The 21,489-nt window shown below is 39.1% G+C and overlaps 1 long non-coding RNA gene across 1 annotated transcript in view; it reads left to right on the forward strand.

Moving 5' to 3' along the window:
- The window catches only part of LOC138285239 (uncharacterized), a 73,123-nt gene extending 54,989 nt beyond the window's left edge, over positions 1-18,134 (forward strand). Inside the window, exon 3 of the long non-coding RNA XR_011201549.1 lies at positions 13,648-18,134. This is a non-coding gene — a long non-coding RNA (uncharacterized lncRNA). The remainder of the gene's footprint in view (positions 1-13,647) is intronic.
- The last annotated feature ends 3,355 nt before the right edge of the window (positions 18,135-21,489 follow it).

The raw sequence follows: 21,489 nt of genomic DNA on the forward strand, positions 1-21,489 counted from the left end.
ATTGAAGTGCACTTGAAGGAGCCAGGGTGTTGGCGTATGCAGTGATCCAGCGGTGATCCAGCTGCTAAGGATCTTGCTGGATTTGGCAAGAGGCTGGTGTGCTTGGGCAAGTGCTCGGAGAGAGCAGAAGCTCACTTGACTTCTGAAATGTTTTTGCAGCTACAGTTCGTAGTTCCTGTGGTGGTAAGTCTCTGGCAGTATGCTGAAACTGATAAGGACTTGGTCTGTCCCAGTCATAGTTGCTGGCGTGTCACCTGTGATGTTGCTGATTGATGAAAAAGGTTTTCTGAGATTTTAAAAAACTGACTTTTGACAGCACGACTCAACCACTGACATGGATGGTCTCCGTTGACACAGCAAATCAGTGACAGCCTCCACTTGATCACTGAAAAGTAACACATTCCACATCGATCAGGAACAGTCTTCATTTGTTTAGTGTCAACCTCCATTTACACAATGAACTTTAACTGTCAATATCACCACACAGAACAGTGAACTTTTGATATTGTAAACCTTACATTCCCTTTTGAGACTCTGAACCGTGACAGTCTCGTTTGAGAAAATTGATAGTGCTCCACTGCTCTAAAATCATACTCTGGCTTTTGTGTCGCTTCTCCTAGCAATACGAACTTCGGCTTTTACATTGTCTTTTAACTTGTACAACTCTTAGTCAAAAACGTAGAGTAGCTGGGTCTTAATTCCAGTATTTATTAAGTATCAACAGTACGAAGAATACAACCAGACATCATTTGTTTGAGGAAAAACACTTTAGAGTTACACAATTTAGACTAAAGGATAATACACATCAATATACATTAAAACATGTAGCATAATTGACAACATTCCTGTACATTACAGCTCTCAACTTAATCACTTATACCCTTTTCTTTCCAGTTAATTTTTTAGACAGTTGCCTCCACTACCATATCAAGGGGACCCCCTTTTAAAATTTGATACCTCTGCCTGAGTTCCCCTAAACTGCCCTTAAGCACTGTTTTATATTATTATGTATAATCATTTGTCCAGGACATTAAATCTGCCAAAATGCAAAGGTTTATAAGTGAGAAACCTTGGACTTTGACCATTAAACTAATGTAGTCAAAAACAAGATTTATTTATTTATAGTTTTATTCACTACCACCATCTCAAAGGAGACATAGATATCATCTATAAGACGATCTGGTGTATCATTATTATAAAAGAAATGAATCAAATTTTAGCAATTAATAAAACTAACAATATGAAACTTAAAAATTATGACATATTTCTAAGGGTGTAGTATAATTATGCAAAATTACATTAACATTCTGCAAAACTATGCATTAATATGCAAAATTCATCTCTTTCGGTAAAACTTCAACTCAAAATGTAATTTCATGTTGATTTCAGGTCGATCACTTTTGAAACACCGCTGGATTAGTAGTTCTGCGTTCAAAAATTACCAGAACTCTCTGCTCAGGCAAAAAATCTACCTCAAACATTTAATGATTGTCCACGTGAAACTGTCCCTCGTATTCAAAACACTGCCGTTCACGTTCAGATTTGTAGTTTCGCTCTCAAAAATTACCAGAATGGTCTGCTCAGGTAAAAAATCTACTGGAAATTCTTCTTGCATTCAAAAATTATGTGAATGGCGCATCTTGCGTTAAAACCTTTCCCTGAAATTACACAACATTTAAATTCATAAACCTTCTATTAATTGTTTCTATCTCTACCAACTAAGATCCTATATTAACTAGTCTCTGCCTTCGTTCTTAGTCAGATGTTAGTGATCTAATCAATGATAAAAAAGCATTTTAGCTTCCACCACACAATCAAACATGATCCTTTCGAGTGTTCAGTTATACATGTATAATCCTCTGATCTTTGTAATTTCATTTTCTTTAAAGGAGTGGTTCAAATGTTTTTTATTAAATGGCCACTTTCTTGGGTCCTTGACTTGGGTTGCCTCAGGTAAGGAAAAAATGTGTGAAATAAAGAATCAAGTTTTCTCTTCGCTCTTTGACATAATTCCAAGTAATTTGATAGTCTCATCCATGGCATCTTACACATCTCTCTAGCTTCAAAGACAGGAGTTTATACATAAGATTAGCTCCCTCTTGCATCTGATAAAAAGATTAAAATACTTGGGTTTGGCCCAGTTCGCATCACATAGAGATCCCATCAAATCACTATTAAGCAACAATTGCACTTGTTTGGAAATGTAAAAGTTTTCTCTCTGCCCTAAAGAAAACCATCTGAGTTTGTGCTTCAGTCTCCATCTGGTTCAAACTAAATAGGTGAGAGAAAGTTGCCATATGCTATCTTCCCCTTTTCGATGGAATGTATAGCTTTGCACAGGAATGACATAACCAATTGAAACTCATCCAAAATGATACAATGCTCTCAATTTTAAACATGGACGTTTCTGAAACTAACATGTATGCTCCAATCCCAGACTTGTCACTTACTCAGGACCTTTGATAGCAGCCAAAGCCTTTTAACAAGTGAAGCCGGAGCACACTGTATGTACGTTCATTCTAAATATTAAACAGCAATTGTGTTACCATAGCTGGTTAGGGCACCCAAAACCAAGTAGACACCATTGCTGCATGTTACAATCATGTGCATAAAATCCAAATTAAATTAATGCATTATGTCTGTAATAGCTCCATCATAAAAAATAAAATAAAGAGCGAGTTCACAACATTCCCCCATTAAGAGCGAAAGTCATTCAGTAAAACAAGTGGCATTCACTTATGTTAAACAAGTAAAACGGCAACAATATGGAGGAGTGTTGTAAGCCTAAAAGGTAGTATGTATCTTTTTTATTCAGAATATTCAGTATACATCACATAACATTACAAATTACAAAGTACTGAGAAAGTGCTAGGTGCGCCAGAAAGTGCCAGTGAAATACATAATCCAACATATACAAAGATTTAATCCATTATACAGGTCATAACCAGGAACAAGACATAAACAAGTAAAGTTCCCCATGCTTTAAAATAGTAGGAGAGGGAAAAACATGGTCTGCAACCAGTTAAATTTCATACCCGGTTATAAGCATTGCCATCCAATATTTGACCGGATCACATATATTAATTTGCCTAACCTTAGGGAAATCACGTCGCAATAAAGATATCACTGGGCTGCACAAAAATACAAATTCTGACCACCAACCCACGGAATGCGAGCTTCTTTAGGAGCCAGTGTTGGCCTAGTCCGAATTGGGAAAACTCAATTGCAGAAAACCTGCCAATTTAGATGGTATTCTTGTGGAGTGACCCACTAAAATCATTTTAAAATCCCACAATATATTCAAATTCGTTATACCATTAGGTGTAGAAAACACAATATCCCTATAAAACTTGACTGAAGGACATGTAGCAAACATATGCGTAATATCTGCACCACTACTTTGTCAGGGAAAGCCTTTTGAATTGAGTTGAATCCCCCCTTGAACAAATGATGGGGAGTGTAGTACATATTATTTAAACATTTTTTCTTTTTTTTAAAAAGTTGTTATTAAGGAAGAATATAGGGCGATACAGAGTATACATAAACATATTTTCAACTCTAAACATTTTTAATGATGGACCCTAAAATAAGATACATTAGGAAACGTATGGGCATGATTTCTCTCAGTTTTATCTCCTTGCTTTTAGCCAGGCAGTTAATTAGCTGGATCCAGTTAAGGGCCTTGATGATCAAAGTTGTCTTTCTTCTCCTGACTGAGTATTTTATACATCATACTTATATAACCCCTCTTGAGTAATTTCATAAAAACCTCTAAGAAACCTCCATCACGTGTAACTCTAAGTTCCTTTGGCTTTAAACATAGAAGAACATTTATAAATTGCAGATATGGGAAGAAAGCTTGCCAAAGGCCCTCATTATTGGTTCTAAATTTGTAAAAGAATGCGAGAAGCCTCCCTGTGAAAATATATGGTAAAGTATTTAAAACCAGCAGCAACGGGTGAAACTTTCATGTAAAAGTTTCGGAAAATTAGGATTAAAAGCCCGGAGTGAGAAGTGATTAAAACTGGCGATATTACAAACCTTCTAGGTCAAACTTGGTAGTGTGTATGTAATCGTTGATGGATATATACGTAGGTATGATGCATGAGTGCATGAAAAACGATTGAAAAAATATCTTTTTCTTTTTCCTGTAGCAGTAATGACATCAAAATCTGCTTCACAGTCTCTAGAGTTAGAGAAGTGAAATGCTGAAGTAAAGCAGAGGATTCATCTTTGCGGTGTGGTGGTCAGAGGTCTACCAGCTGTTGACCTGCATTTATCCAACATGTTTCCATCTTCATAAACAATAATGTCACTATGAACATTTGCCACCAGGAAGCCTGACATTGAATAGGTTGATTGTTTCATAATTATTAGAATCACAGCATCCCTTTCAGTAGTGAGAAGCGATGGCAATGTCAATAGGTTAGCTGCTTTTAAAGTCTAGACTGCCAGGCTGTCAATCATGTCAGTCTCTATCAATCTTGAGACACTTAGGCCCATATTTATACTACATTTGCGCCGCATTTGCGTCATTTTTTTATGCAAAAGCGAGGCTAATTTACAGAATACAATTGTATTTTGTAAATTTGCACCGCTTTTGCATCAAAAAATGACGCAAATGCGGTGGAAAAAAAGTATAAATATTGGCCTTAAAGTGATAACACCTTTCTCAGTTGCATTCTACAATTCTTACTTAAGTCATTGGTGCAACCCTGATTGGTCACACAACCTTCTCAACTGTGGAAGCTGAGGCTTAGTGTTGGTCAGCAGAGTTTTCTCCTTCCTGTTGCGTGATTGAAAGTTAAAATTCTGCTTCCCCAGCAGTCGGAATATTTACTTTTGAGAAAAATGTGTTACTATGTTGAGAAGTGGTGACAGAGTCAACATAATTCTTTAACTTTACCCGAATGGCACATTCACTATTAACTTCTAAACACATTACAGACAGATGATTACAGGTATCACCTACGTGGGCAAAACCCTCAGCAACTCGAAGCATAGATCGCACCAAATACTGAATTTATGGCAATGTGAGATGCTATCCAATCCTGTTTCTGCATTCATCACCCAATGGAAAGTTGTTCATTTTCTTAACAATTGTACTATTATTATAAGGCCAGTTACTAAAATGACAATAGGAAGCATCCCATCAAGGGTTTTTAATCACTCCAGCAAACAAATTTAGGGTCTCGTCCTATTGTATTATGGGAAAATACAATGAAAACTGCGGCCACAGCTCCCAAATACCTTCTGAGCCCTTTCATGTCTGAAGCCATTATTACAATCTCCAAACTCCCTGCAAAAATATCTGAGTAGCTGTTTTCTAACAATTTATGAGCCTTTGCTACATTTTCAGCATTGGTTCTTATGAATGCGCCCTTTGCTCTTGTGACAGCGACATCTTCAAGTGTGAGGAGCAGTCATGGTACTCCAAAAATTCAAACTGACCTAATCTAGCTGTGTTTGGCCGGGTAGTTTCAATTATACTTTTTATTGGATCATAATAGCTCTTATTACAGCATGCTATCCTTACGTTCACATTTAAAATGCATATTGCTCCTTTCTGATTTTACCAAAATTATGTTTCTGTCTCACCAGGTGTATCCATAGTCTAACATAGTATTCAATTTCGTTGTTTCAGGCATAGGTGATGCTATTCACATGCAGATGTTATCCATGAATGTTGATGAAGCACTGACGTAATGTGCACATTGTGTGCACTAATACATTCTTATTTACCTTCAGAAATACATATTTAAAACTCAATTTGAATCGTACAGTTGTATTTCCAATTTTGACAAACCAACCTGGATTTTTAATACAATATTTGTATTCTTTGCTATTGTAGGTATCCAGATCATCCCAGATAATAGATATTAGGCATATCAGTCTATGATGTGGAATGATCTAAACAGACCTTAAATTATGCACTGTTTCCAGTGGCAGCTCCTCCTCTATGGCGTCGTACCCCCGCCAGCAGCAGCCGCTGCAAACCTTTAACAACGACACAATAATAAACTATATTTATTATCTTTTCATTGTTAAAAGGGCGGGGCATGAGGGATGATGGGGATGAGGGAGAGTGCATTGTGTACTCTCCTCAGTGCACATGTGTGTTTGGCAGGCCGTTCTGGGCCAGCCAATCACACATGCGCACTGTGCTCTCTCCAACCTGGCACTGTGTTGCTGGGCTGGAGAGAGCAGGCACAGGCTCCCAGTCTGCCTGATTTCATGCAGCGTTAGGATTGGCTGCAGGGCAGGCTGGGAGCCTGTGCCTGCTGAGGGGACAGAGGAGCGGCGCAGCATTTACGTTTTTTTTAACCATTTGTATTTTTTTATTATTAATATTAACCGCACCACCACGTGCCGCCACGCACCTTTTAAGCCCTGCGAGCTGACTGCCTTTTCTTTTCTTAGACTTTGTAAGCTGTTCAGGAGACCATCATTTTCTAACAACTTTGTTTTGTTAATAATGCTCCAAGTTACACGCTTGAACCTGAGGATTTCAAGTGCTGTTTACAACTGGAAATTTGCTTTAAATTGAGCTTGCTTTCTGAAGTGAGATAAGCTTTGTTTGATTATTTTAAAAGTAGAAGATATTTCAGATAATAAATAAATACACTCTTCAATTTCTTCAGATTCACGTTAACAACAGAAAATCCTTTCCTTGTAGTATTTGTTTGAATCTCTTAGACTTTACACATAGCTTATTTTTGTTAGTAAGTTGATCTTTGCATAAGAAGAAAAACTATGAATGCAATCATTTCACTCTAAGAACAATCACATTTCTTCGGGCCCTGCAAAAACAACTGAACGTTCACATTTTTCATTCAAAAAAGCAATGTGTTCAGTGATAGATTTTAATAAGTAAGTTTACTGTACTTCTTACAGTTTTCAGGGACTGAAATTTGGTGATAAAGTTTTCAACAAAACTAATGTACCTTTGACTTACATTGGACGAAAAATATTTTTCGCAAAGCATTCATAACACTGATTACCAGCTGTGTTCCCATACAAAGTCCTTTAGAAGCATATGCTGCACTATTAAAGGGATTATTGTTCTGTTATATTGTCATTTCAACTGCAGACAACTCTCTAATCCATTTCCACTCTGAAAAATCAGCATAATTACCTATGGTGTTTTTTGGCTAAACACATGGTCTTATTTAGAATCACAACATCTCTTGGAAAGAAAAAGACAGTGAATATAGTAGGCCTGGGCACAATTTAAAGTATGGTAGCATAATTTGCATAGTTTTGCGAATTTCGTATTATACTTGTTACACAAATGTCTCAAAATCACGCTATGTAATTGAACATCATTCACAGTAAAACTTTAGCATGAATGGCGCTATTCACAATAAAAATTTACAGCAAATGCACAGGAACAACAGAATGAAAATGGCTGTTGTTTGTTGTTTCAATGCATTTTTGCACCAAAAACTGATGCAAGGATGCATTTCATGTTAAAATATAAAGTGTGACACAATTAAGTTTTTCATAGTTTGGATATTTTCATGTAATTTTACTGTAATTTCCTGTAATTATGCCAAAAACAATTTACACAAATTTGGCACACCCCTTAAACAAAGTTTCTGAACTCCTCATTTGCCATTACACTGTGTGTTTCCACAATTCAAAACAGAATTTGCATATTGAGTTAAGAACTCAGATGAGTAAGCATACTTTTTGTCCAGATATCAAAACATTTGCTAATTCTTCACCCATTTACTAAAATAATAACTTTGGGATTAGAACTGTTCATTACCCTGAAATATTGGAACTTTAACTCATCTCACTGTCAATTTCTGGAAGACCACAATGGTCTCACTGAATAATTTTAGAAAGAATGTTACAGTCCTTGATGAATGCACATCCAAGTCAGAGTGCCTGTCATAGCGAAAATGGTCACTGTAATTATATGCATTCACCTTTAGGTTCACAGCAGGATATATTGTTCTTGATTGAAGATCTTTAAACAGTCTCTCAATCATATTGATGTCCCAATTACTGGCATAGGCACCTGATGATATGACATCATCTAGATTAACCATAAATTTGGAATTTCTATAGTCTTCATGGGTCACAAGATTGAATATGGAAAGTTTTCCCAGTAGACACCATCTTGACGGAAAGCGCTGTGAAGATCACCATAGATATGCTAATCACTTCAGATTACTGCACGTTTCATCATACTAAGAATAATATTGTTGCAGACATCGCTGACTTGATCCGGATGATCCAAACGGGAAAGGTAATGCCCATTCACCTTTGAATAATAAATGCTACCAGTGTAATCCAAATTATGAATACCATCACAAGCAACCTCATCTACACATATACTCAAGGTAGTTGCAGTTACAAACAAAACGATTTATTTGATGTTTTACACACTCTGTTCCAAAGATATCTCATTACTCAATTTCTTTCCATCCTCTTCTTCAGTAGAGGAAACAGAATTGTTTTATATTACTTGCTCACTGTTTGTAGTATTTACAACATAAGCCTCCGGACTTGATGCTGATACTATTAGAAGTTGAAGATGTTCACCTACCTGAACATCAACATTTATTGCCAGATGCACAAAGCCAATTGGCCACTGCAGAGCAAATTCACAGTTTTGCATCAGCAAAATGGCGTTTATTAATGTCTTAAACCTGTTTTGTGATTGTGCAGCAGGTTATTGAATCACAAAATGGGTTTAAAGAGGTATAAGAAGTCTTTTTAAATGGGTGTGTTTACGCCATCCCTTCCAACTAGTGATTCATTATAGTTTGCGTTAATGTTTTGTGACAAAATCTGGTCTTAAAACATTACAAAGTTACTGACTCATGAGTTCGGCTGGTAACATATTTACAAATGTGAAAGGGTCCCCTTGTGACCTCTTCTCCTTTGTGACAGTAATAAAATACTTGTTGGTGAGGAGGCAGTGGTCCAGGCTGTCCCTGTAAACTCTCAAACAATTTTTTTTAAAAAACGTTTCTTTTTAAATGCAGCCCATTTCCTTCATGGAAACCAAAATGGGCTGCATTTAAAATAAATGATCACTTTATTTAACAGCAATCACAGATATTGTGGTCTGCTGACTCTAGTAGGCACCATCCCTGTTATAGCATCCAAACATAGTCGCAATTTGTGACCTACTTTCTGACTATTGTTGTGGTAGATTGAACTTCTATTTACTACGATTTGGAATTTTATGAGCTGACATTAATAAATAGGTCAATTTGCAAAATTATTTTCCATTCACAAAATACCAGTCCACACCTTGAGACCAAATTTTGTACATTGAAATGGATATATGAATAGATTATTGTTAATTAACACCCAAAAGAAAGGCAAGTCCGTTAATTACCATCTCACAATCAAAATTCACTCATTGGAGGCCACAGGTGTACAGGTATGATCTTCTAAGCTTTTCACTCTAGGTCCTTTATACAAATGGTTAAATAACTCATTAAAGTATTCATTCTTTCAGGTCCTTGGCTTTGGAAGCTCTGTTCAAAGAACAAATGAGCGAGTGGAAGTTTTCTGTGTCTCCTTTGGCATCATTTCAAGAAGCAGCACCATTGCCTCCATGTCAACTCACAGACCTCTCTCTCTGTAGCTTCAAAAGAGAGGGTTTTATAAAGAGAATTAGATCCACTCTCCCATCTGAACACCTGCATACTTGCGTTTGGCACCAATCCTATAGCATTTGCATCTCATGATATTAGAATTAAACAGCAAGCATACATGGCTGAAAATGTAACCTTTCCCTACCTGACAAAAAATGATCTGAAGTAGATCTCCAAGCATCAACTGGTTAAAACTAGAATACGGGAGAGAAAACTGCCGATTCTTGCATTACCTTTTCAGGTTGGTCACATAGTTCCACACTTGAATGACATTGCCAATTGAAGTATTTTCAGAATATGCAATGCTCTGCTTGCCTAACATAAACACTTCTGAAACTGAAATATTGGCTCAGATTCCAGATTCTTCTCTGTCTCTGTAACCTTTGATATCAGTCAGAGGTATTGATTAACAAAGGTAAGTACACTTTTGAGGTATTTACATTTTTGAATATGTTTACTACTTTATGATGAATCACGAAATTTGAGATTAATTTCACCCCAATAGTGAAACTTACATGTCTCCACAAAATTGAAGGGCATGGTGGCTATTCACAAACTGGATTGTGTAGTACATTATACTGTATTACAAAACATACTACAAAATGCATGGGGCTATTCACAAAGATAACTTATAATTTTAGTAACTTACATGTGTAATTTACTCTTCCACTTTTGAGTAACTGTACTAATTTTGGCTAATCACAAAATTCTAGTGTAAATAACTCAAAAGTGTAAGAGTAAATTATGCCCGTGAATTACCCAAAGTGTAAGTTACTTTTGTGAATATTCTCTGCAGTTTATAAATAGCCCTCAAGCAATTCAAGGTGGTGCAGACACTTAGGTTATGCTTTTGGAGTACATTTCTAGTCAGCTTTTGTGAATTGACAAAAAGTAGCAAACGTATTGAAAAGTGTAAATTACTCAAAAATGAAAGTTACCCTGCAGAATCATGCCCAAAGCCTTTTAGTAAGTGAGAATAGAGCATGCTGGATGTGCTTTTGATCTAATTATTAAACAATGATCATGTTAGAACAGTTGTTTAAGGCACCCAAGCCCACTCAAGCACTAGTATAACATGCTAAAACTACATGCATAAAATCAAACTTAAATTTAGTCTTTCAGTCTATAATAGCTTCATTATATTAATTCAAATAAAGAGTGAATTACAAAATTCTCTCCCCAACTCTCTGTGGATTTTATGAGAGTAAACTGCACAGCATGAAACTATTTGAGAAAGTGCCTTGCTCCCTGTATCGAATGAAATGCCCACACATGTGGAAACTGTTAACTCAAATGATAACTGATCTCATCTGGCATGCAATTATGTTGACTTTCTTCATCTTCACCATGTGTACACCCTATTGCCGTTTAGCACAACAATATGGTCAAATTAAAACTCAAAACACTTTCCTAAACCAATGAATCACTCCAGTGTTTGGAAACCCATAATAATTCACCCATAGTCCTTCCATAAAGCATAAGAATAGATAGGTAGGTAAAAAGATGCATTGGGGCTCGCAATCAACTGTGGCAGGTGGCTGCTGATAGTCAATTTTTGCAATAATGTAATTCAATTATCCCAACTATGAGTATACCCTACCACCATGGCCATGATCTATCATTCTTTTGGCCTCTCTCCCCAGCATAATGATTGACTGCAAAAGTCACCAATGAATTGTTGGACTTGTGCCTTTCTGCAAGGTTATCCACATACCGCTTGCCTTCACCGTCCTGTTTTCTGATCCTGTTTTTGTCTGCTTTTAGGACTCTAGAGTGTTAAAGTGCTTATGCTCTATTCTTCAAACATAGTAGAATTAGCGTACACACAATTGGTCTATTTAATTTACCTGTCCCTAGTAAAGTGGTACTACATGTACCCAGGGCCTGTATGCTAAATGCTGATAGAGGGACTGCAACACTGATTGCACTATACACTTAAGTAGTCATTTGAACATGTCTTTGACCTGCCATTGCAGCCTGTGTGTGCAGTTTTTAAACTGACATGTTGACCTGGCAAAATAAGCCTTCTGCCAAGTCCACACCTTCCTTTTTAATACATATGTCACCCGCAGGATAGGCCCTAAACAGTCCATGGAGCGAGGTGCACTGTATTTGAAAAGCAGGACATATATGTTTTAGTTTTGCATGCAACTGTAGAGAAACACTCTTAAATTCATGTTTCACTTCTGCAAGGCCTGCCTCTCCCATGGAACAATGAGGTTACCTCATTACATTTAATATGTAGCTTCCAATTGGGAGCAGGTAGATAGTTGGAGTTTGGTGTCTAAAGAATCATAAGTAAACACCATATTTAATGGGGAAGTCAGATTTTCAGTCATAAGTCTACAAATGCCATCTTTAGAAAGCTGGCATTTTTGTGTCCTAACCATTTGGTGTCTGCTGCCTGTTCCTGAGTCGCATAACTAGGTGTTGCTGCCAGTTGGTCTTTGTGTACTGCTCCCAGACAGTGAGGTAAACGGAATATAATTGTTGGCACGGTGGACCACTTTGAGTTAACGAGGGGAGGACATGTCACCTACCACACTTGCACCTCACAAAGGCCCAACCTGGTCACTCTCACAAAGGTTTTAACACTGGTCTATTGTGACCTCAAACAAGCTGGGGCCAGGACTTGGTGGAAGGTAATGCCTGACAGCTCAGGGAGGTGGAAACCTTTAGGAGCTTCCTCCACTTCAAAGGGGCCACCAGGTTTAAATATTGGACCTCAGACCCCAGCTTTTTAGTGTGCTTCTAAACCTGGGGTCTCGTTCAGGAAGAAGGACTGCTGTGCTGCTGAAAGGACTGCTACTCTGCTGGACTTCCTCTCTGAAGGACTGTTGCCCTGCTGTGCTGATCTGCTACCCTGCTGATCTCTTTTTGAGTAAGAAGGACTGGACCTGCATCTCTAATCCCAGGACCCCAAAATGACTCCAAGGACTAGTTCTCTGGTCTCCTGACATGAAGCCTCAAGGGATTAACAGGCTTCCAACAACCTTGAGTCCAGCACCTGGACTCTGCGTTCTCTGTGTCCTGCCCTTAAAAGTGTTGCCATTCCAGTCCTGGACCCCTGGAAGTGGGTCTGAAAGTACACTGTGGATCCAGCAAGTCCTCTGTGGTGCATCTCGCACAGGCCGCACCGTCTTTGCTTCTCAACCCATCATCCTTGGAACCGATGCCTCATCTCTGCAGTGTGGACTTCCCCAATGCAAGGATTTTGCATTGCCCATTGCAGCCCATCCTAGCCGCCACATCTCCATGCAAGGGCATCGCCTCAACCAACGGAGCGCTTTGGAACCACCACTGCATGACGTATCTCCACCCAAGGACATCAACTCGCACTTTGCAGCTCCCCTCAACCACTGCTATGCGACTCATCTCTTTGTCTGGGCCTTGCATGGCCTTGACAGGGGACTCTGCATCTCTTTGCAACCAGGATTTAAGGTACTCTTGTTCAGCGGGCCTACTGGGAGCCTGTAACAGGCCTGTGCTCCATCACTGTCGGCCTGAACTTGTGATTTAGTATTGGTCTAGCATGACCAGACATCCACATCTGCCACGGTTGGCTCTTTATGCTTTTTGGTGATATTTTCACTTAAAACTCTAAAATTGCATAACTCCAGTTCTACTGTTTGGATTTTTAGACTATAAGTCCAAATTTCTGTAGGATTTTTCTTGTGTTGTATTTTTACTTTATTACTGTTTGAAGTGCTGCATAAATACTTTACTATCACCTTTAAGTTAAGCCTGACTGCTCTGTGCCACATTAAAAGAGGGTTGAGCACAGGTTAATTTGGGGTTTGAATATGACTTCATCCTGGATTGTGGTTGTTGCTTGAGTAGGGTTTCATCCACCTCAACCAGTAACCCTTTTTCTTACATTTGTGATCAACTTTGATGATTTGGACTTGTGTTTGTGCAGTGCCATGCACTGATTTTGTGTTACACTCACAATTCTATTTAAATAATCTAAGAACATTTTGAGTTTTAAATTTCACCTTGATTGGCCTTTTTTACTTTTTCCATCCAGCCAAGTGCAACACCAGGAATGTGGAGCTCCAAATGGTGCCAAGGGCCTGTACAGAAGTCCACTACTCACTGGTTACAGCAACAAAAGGAGATGATGATGTGGAAAGGCAAAGGACCTGGATACCATTCCTAAGATGCAGCAGTCAGCTGAGGGAATGACTTCCCTCCAGAGATAAAGCTCCCTGCAAGAGCAGAGTGTCTTCCCAAGGCCTGTCCCTAGAGGAGCTGATGGACAAGAAGGCAGAAAGGGAGTTTAAGCTGGAGGTGGCCAAACTGAAGCTGGAGAAAAGGAAGGCTGAGGCTTATATAGCCTTAGAGAAGGTAAAACTGGAAATGGAGGACAGAAATATGTATTTGCTCATGAACTGAGTCTTAAGGAGCTGGACATCAAGGCCAGACAGGCACACTCCAGCAGTGATGGTGGCAGCATACCTGCAGAGCCCTCCCAAGACAAGAGGGCCTACATTCCTGAAGGCCTGACATTGTTGTGGGGAACTACATTGACAAATGGTTTGAAGTTTATGAGAGTTTTGAGTTACCCAATTTTTTAAATGTGTCAATTACAAAATGCATCCCCAATGGATATAAGTGTAGTTCAACACAATAGGGAAATTGCCCTCTACTAGGGATGAGGAACATATTTTATGCAGTCAGCCTTTAGAAACATTAACATGTATGGATGCCTTTTGCCATAACACCATTTTGGAATACTATGATTCAATCATCAAAAGTTCCTGGAAGTGGCACAGTCCTAATTTCACCATGCCATTTCCCCAACCGTGCAGGATTATCTGATTGGAGACCAGACGCCACGGCCAGAGTATCTTTGTTATCCTGAACTTTGTTTGCCTGATATTTAGTCTACGTACACGGAACAAATGGAAAACAAGTCCTCAATTTCTTCTTGTTGCAGAAGGCCTGAAGCATCCACTCTGTAGGTTGTCTTCCATGAAAACATACCTAGCACTCAGACACTTTTTGGTGAGATGCCATATAACGTCTGGTGATGAGAATGCATAGAAAAACAAAGAGAAGCACAGTAAATTTAATACATCATCAGTCATGTGCATTGGTGTAGCAATCAGAGTCACATCTTCTTACTCTCTTCACTTGGTTATGTCCCATACCCTAAGACACTGCTGACATAGCAGCACCGATTATTAAACAGTTGAAATGGTGAGGATCAGAGCAACAGCCAGGCCCTGTGTAGCACTGCAGGCAACAAAGTGAATCAGTGGGGTACCATTGAAATGGACTACACAATAGACGATGGCCCTGTGTCGCAAAAAGAACTGACATTTCCTAATGCCACCACTGGGCAGAAAAGGGGGACCTGAGTGACCCACCCAGAAACATGGCCTTACTGTGATCAACCTTGCTAGTGCACAATAAATGTGGGGACATGACATTTATTGCATCATCGGTCCTGTTTTTTACTGAATTTTATTGCTGGATTTTAGACTGCAGACTGGGGTGTTGCCATCCAGTGCCCAGTCTACATATATATTCTGACCTTAATACATGTACAATTTGGCAGTTCGTATCTCCTTTTAAGGGCATAGTATATAGCGTAGGAAAAACACCCATGGCATGATATGTTAAATGTTACATATGGCCTTCAGCACTTTTTGTACCATCCACTAGTGTGACAAAGGAAACACAGCAAAGGTGTACGATTTTGATGGGACTTCATCGGATACAGCTTCAGGCCTACCAACGAAGCCTGACTACTATAGTTTAAACCAACCTTTAGGCCAGCCTGTTACATTACCCTTTTGACATGCTTAGGCCTGGTCACAGGATGAGCCAGGTGTTGGGCATGAGATCCCTATCAGCTCAGGAAGGGCAGCTGGGGAGGTTTCAGGAACTTCATTAACTTGATAGGGACAGAAGCCTGCCCATTGATAGTTTAGTATAAAGGGAGACCTGAGGAAGGGACAGTCTTTGTACTTTAGGTCCAACACAAACAGCTGGGCATCAGATAAGAGGGAGGGGGACCTGGTCCAGGACCAGTTTGAGGTAGATGAGTAGGAGGGAACTGCTCATTACACGAAACACACCCCTGGCTGTCGCAAAGGCTCCCTTCAGGGGCAGAAGGCCACTGCCATCTTGGATTTTCTCTAGAATGGTGCAATGTGGTATAGTATGTAGTATGTCAGACAGGATGTGCAGCAAAAGTGGGAGGGCTGGCCAAAAAGCTTTTCCTCATGAGATAGAAGGTGTAAAGGATTCACCCTCTCCCACTGGCTAGCAAAACCTAAAAAGCTGACACCTCATGCACAGCTCTGCAGAAAGCTGTCTGGACCTTATAAAAACAAGAGAGGACTGAACCTGCTGTCTGAAACCTGTGAGGAGACCGGAAAGTCTGGACCTGATCCCACATGTACCAGAACAAAGAAATGGACTCCAAGGGCTAGTTGACCTTATGTGTGGCTCTTGTGTGGCTTCAGAGACACAACAAGCTGCAAGAGGCCTTTTTCTCAAAGTGGCCAGTTGACCAGTAGCAACTGGAACTGACTGGACCCTGTTGGTGACCTCTGCTGGAGTGATTCCTGAGTCCTAAATGCTCTTCATGAGGTCCTAGGAGCCTTAGAAGTGAGAAAGAGGAGCTTGTCCAGAAACACTGAAAGGTTGTGACTTTTTGGACTTCCAAGACCTCCAGAGTGTCAGCGAAACCTCACAACAAAGGTGTACAATTCTGATGAGACTTTGGTCAGATACAGCTTCAGGCTTGCCTCCCCGGGAATTTTGAGCTCCATAAAAAAGATTAATTGTCTCATTCAGAACTTGCGGACAGGTTACTCTGTCACAATGGTGACGGATATCCCGTTTGCCGAAATCGAAATCTAATAGAACATAATTGGATTTAGATTTTGGCGGACGGGATATCTGTCACCCCTGTGGCAGAGTAACCCACCCACCGAGTTCTAAATCAGGCCCTAAGTCAAAAGGTAGAAATCTTGACCTGGCATAGGTGTGAAAAGTATTTGCCAGATGAGAGTGATACATTTTCTAGAGACAATGGGTCGGTTTTCTAGACCCCCTGGCACTAAAGACTCAGTCAATGTGCTAACTCAAATATGAAACCCAGTTTTACTGTAATCATTCCACAACCCACCAAGCTCTATTTGATGGAGATGTGTTTCAGGAAACAATCACTCTTATAAGATATTATAGGGATAATTACTGGTACCCAGAATCTACTTTCATTAGGAAATAACAAACCCCAAAACACTGGCCAACAAAGTATAGATTTTAAAGATTTATGTAAATCAAAATCCTATTCTAGTGCACTCAATAGGAACTGCAATTATAATGAATACAAAATGGCAGCAAAAACATTCCCAACAAGAGTAAATAAGAGGAGCTACAGCAACCTTATTATTACAAATTTAAAGCAATACTACCCTCAATCTGCTACTTCTAAGTGCTAATCTAATTTCAGCGCAGCAGAAAATAAAATCTATTTTTAGTTTAAAAGATTTTACACAACCTCATACATGTTTCAGCAATAAAGGTCTATGTTCAATGAAATAGAAAGGTCTGGCTATTCTCATCTCATAAGGTCAGCTGTACTGTTAAATCAGTGAGCAATGGCTAAATGCTTACTGTCCTGGTAGCCTTCAATTCGACACAAGATGTGATTCTGTACAGCTTGTCCCAGTGTCACTTGGAATGAAGATTCCTCTCTCTTTCAGTCTCTATGCTCAGTATTTATAACCTTATTTAATGGTTGTTAAAATATTTGGCATAAACAATTAATAGAAAGTTGACTGATGCTCTTCCACTTATTTTGATTCTGTGAGACCATGTTCTTTTAAATAACAACCATAAATGAAGAATGTAAAAGTCAACCTTCTAGAAACTTTTAGAAATGAATAACAAAAACACTGTAAAATAAAACAGTAAGCATGTAGATTAAATGTTGTGCATATATTCACATAGGATTGATTTTCATATTGAAATGCATAATAACACATACTAAATTTGCATCATATTGATCATATGTATTTACTTTTGATTGATTGGCATTTGCAACTCAAGCAGGGGAATACTCAAACAACACATACCATTCATAACAAGAGGATTTAATCAGCCATGAACTTTAAATTTCTCACACTCAGAGTTTTTCCTGCTACAATCAATGGATTCAGAAGGACTTCATCAAGTGGCTATCTGGCTTTAACAGGACATCAGTGGATAGAGCCTGCAATCTTGCCCTTCTGGAGTATTTCAACTTTAATGCCAAAAGGGTAAGTCAAAAGGTATAATATTTGATTAGGATAAACTTACTTGGTATATCTGACCAGTGCTCCATCACAATTCGCCTCAAACCATGCCTAGGTCCCAATCAAGCACAAACAGTGACTGATAATTGATGATTCATTTTTTCTCACACCTTTTCTCTTAAATCCTTTAAAATTCAGATCTGTGGTTCCCCTTATTGATTTTTTGTCATTTTGGTGTCCCATTGTTTATCACATTTTTCTCTAGCTTTATAAATTGGTATGGGATTTAAATTGTGTTGTGTTTTAAATTTTCTAACTGTTCTGATACTTCCAAATGCTTTACCCATTTTCCTTAGGTTAAGCCTATCTATTCTGTGTTATTGCTACCATGGAATATGCTCTGGTTTAAGTTACTGAAACCTTTGCCTGAACCTAACAGGTAAGTGATCTTATTACTTGTGGTGGACCTACCATCCACCCCAATTAATAATGTTCTTTATAAATGTAAGGATATCTAAGTTCAAGTGAGACATTTACATCCCCCTACAAATAATGTTTAGCCTCCGTCATTATCTCACCCACAAAGAATGTTTGGTAGAATTTCAGGCATAAAGCTGCCCTAAACATTTTGACTTATGGTTTGAAGAACATGTTGTTGGTAAGCATGCTATAATCCTGAACACTTTTTATGTTTATCAGTCTCTTATAATTTTGGGTGTTCCTATGTTGTTTTTCCTAACTCTCTATGGTCTTTACAACCCAGATGATAGTAGAAAAATTCTGTGTCCTGACCATCTTTGCAGACAATGTAATAGCTATATGATTATACACACATTCTGTCAAACTATGGTTCCCTAACAGGACTCCTGCTGAGAGTGGGACTAGACTATTAATAGTTAGAGTTTACTTTCTGAAGAGTCAAGGGAGTTCAGTAGGAGGGACAAGCATATGCAAGGGAGCAGCCATGGCTTCTCTATAGGGGTGGAAGAGTCTTTCCACCCCTACTTTGAGCCACAACCATCCAAAATGTAAAATGTCTGTGTAGCTGCAGAGCTTTGTTCCATGACTATGCTCCTTCAATTATTTACAGTGTTTTAGCTCACATGCTTAAGGGAGAGGGGTGTGGCTGCTTCTAAGGAAATCGGTGTTGGCTGCTTCTGGTAATTAAAAGTGCATATGACAGGTTGACCGGTCTCAGGAATCGGCCAGCCTGAGATGCATAGTTTAGGCTTCTGAGCAAAAATCCACTCTCCCTTGAGGGCCCTCCAAGTCTTCCATGGGATGCTGGGTTGTCTCGTCCATCCAATCCTGGCACACTTATCATGCTATATAATGTAATAAACATCAGAAGAGCTGTGTCAGGTTTGGCTGTAAGGCACAAAGCACAGTCATCGACAATGACAGCACAAGGGCAGCGCAGGGGCAGAATACAACATGGACGGGTCTTCCTTCCAGTAATGAGCTCGAAGATATGGACTAAAGAGGTCTGTGCCCTGACCCTGAACTGTGTGTGGGTCCTCCATCGACAACATCATAGCCAAGTTAGGCGTATGCGGCTGCTGCAGTTATTTTTCAACATAAAATTGTTTGACATAAATAGAGAGCGGAATGCCCGAGTGGATCTCAGTCAGATGAAAATTACATATTCTTTGTGCCATCTCTATGTAAGGCTCTACGTTTCTATGATGGCTATAGAAATCCCAAGCAAGTGTATCTGATTGGTGTTTAGAAACATACTTTAATTGGATGAACAGATCAAGGTTGCTTGGAGACAGCTAAATAGAATCATAATTCTTATCCTGCTCTTTGAAGGCCAATCACAAAAAGCCAGAAGGGACAGATACTTTCATGTAGTGCGAACAAAAAGATACCCGTTTCAGTGTGCTCTGAAGCTGTGTCTGGACTAATGTTATTGCTAAAAAAACAACAACAAAAACAAGAGACTAGTGTAGTACTGCGACGAGACGGTCTATTCTCGAACAGATCTGAATTCGTTTCAGTTCACCTCACCTGCCTGTCAGTTCTGAAGCGCAAATTCAATCAGGCGACTCGAATAATTAGCCAACGTGTGCTGGGGCAACTTTACCAGTCCTCCAGCCTTGCTTGCCTCACTCTCTCGCCAGTCATTTGTAGGAGATTAAAGGTCCACAGCTCATTTTCAGAGATTAGCATTCATTTTAATCATCAGACTTTGTCCCGGACAAGAGCGTGAAAGGCAGAAAAGGAAGAAAATAAATTGAAGGAAAAGATGGGAACTCGTGGCAAAGGGAGAAAATGGGATGACAAATAATCAGATAGAGTGAGATAAAGAGCCGGGAAGTAAGTGTGTGGCGGAAGAAAATGAAACCATGACTTTGAAGCCAGTACCCATGGAAAACTGTGGAACCTCGCACGTTTTTATATTTTTTCACAAGTTAAGCAGCGTACCCATTTTCGCCTTAGATGACGTAATTTTGCAGCTTTTAGAGTGTTGACTTCCTCATTGCTCCTCATGAAAGCACTCTAAAAACTGTTTTAAACTGCTTATGCTACCACATTGTGTCTGCAGTTTTTTCGTGAATGTGCTGTAAAATCTAAATAGTATAAACACAGTACACGTTGTATGCACTAAGGCCATACCTTAAACATATATTAATGGCTATGGTCTGAATATGCATGCATTAACTCCGGATAACTGTTATCCCATTCAAGGCCTCTTTAGGTGTTTTCTTGAGTCGGCCAAACAATAATGAAAAGATCGCGCAGCCTCACCTCACAAGTCAGATATGTAATCGGAATGGGTCAATAAATGGAATCATTAAGGTGATATATCTGACTTAAGGTGGCATGACTTTATTTAGCACAAGGGCCAGGGCGACTTAGTTGAAATGAACTGCATCTCTATGTTATGGTTATAAACTCTTAAGGGTTTGATTTTTTTTGCATCAACAAAATAGAGAAGTATTTTAATGTTTATAGCGTTTTGAATGATTTAGAACAGAACCTTCTGGCTTCCATCGGACTCTATATCAGTGTGACATAGTTGCTAGAATAGAATGTAATGACAGCTTGAGAATGTTAGAGTGCACAGGTGCAATCGGAGGAATAAAGACCTGTGATTTATGGCTTCTTGTGTGGCCTAGTTAGTGGTGGGTACCCAGGGTGGGGGAGACTCTACAACAGGCAACAAGATAGGGGATAAGGAAACCAAAGAAGAAAGTGCTCTCCCGGAGAGTTTGCTGTGGTCCAAGCAAACTGCCTGTGCATTCTACGTGTGCCTCTGTCCAAGTGCAACGGTTAGCGTAAGTGGAGTCAATATATTTACAAAAGACAAGGGAGACCCATAGGTACTAAGGGACCAGGGGTATCATTATTTATAAAGGAACAAGCATTCCATAGGAAAAATGTACAAGTAAAATACACCATAGAAACGCAATGAAGTCTATGTTGAGTATCCAAATGGATAATAGTATATATTTATTACATCAAGGTAAAAACATTTTAGTGGGAAAGCAAAAAAAAGGCCATCAAAGTTTAAATACTCAGGCACATCAGATGTGACATAAACAAAATATACAGAGGAAGTCACAAACTGTAAGTACCCATGCTCAGATCAAACACATGAACAATTACAA

Source organism: Pleurodeles waltl, chromosome 1_1 (assembly GCF_031143425.1).
Source record: "Pleurodeles waltl isolate 20211129_DDA chromosome 1_1, aPleWal1.hap1.20221129, whole genome shotgun sequence".
NCBI lineage: Eukaryota > Metazoa > Chordata > Amphibia > Caudata > Salamandridae > Pleurodeles > Pleurodeles waltl.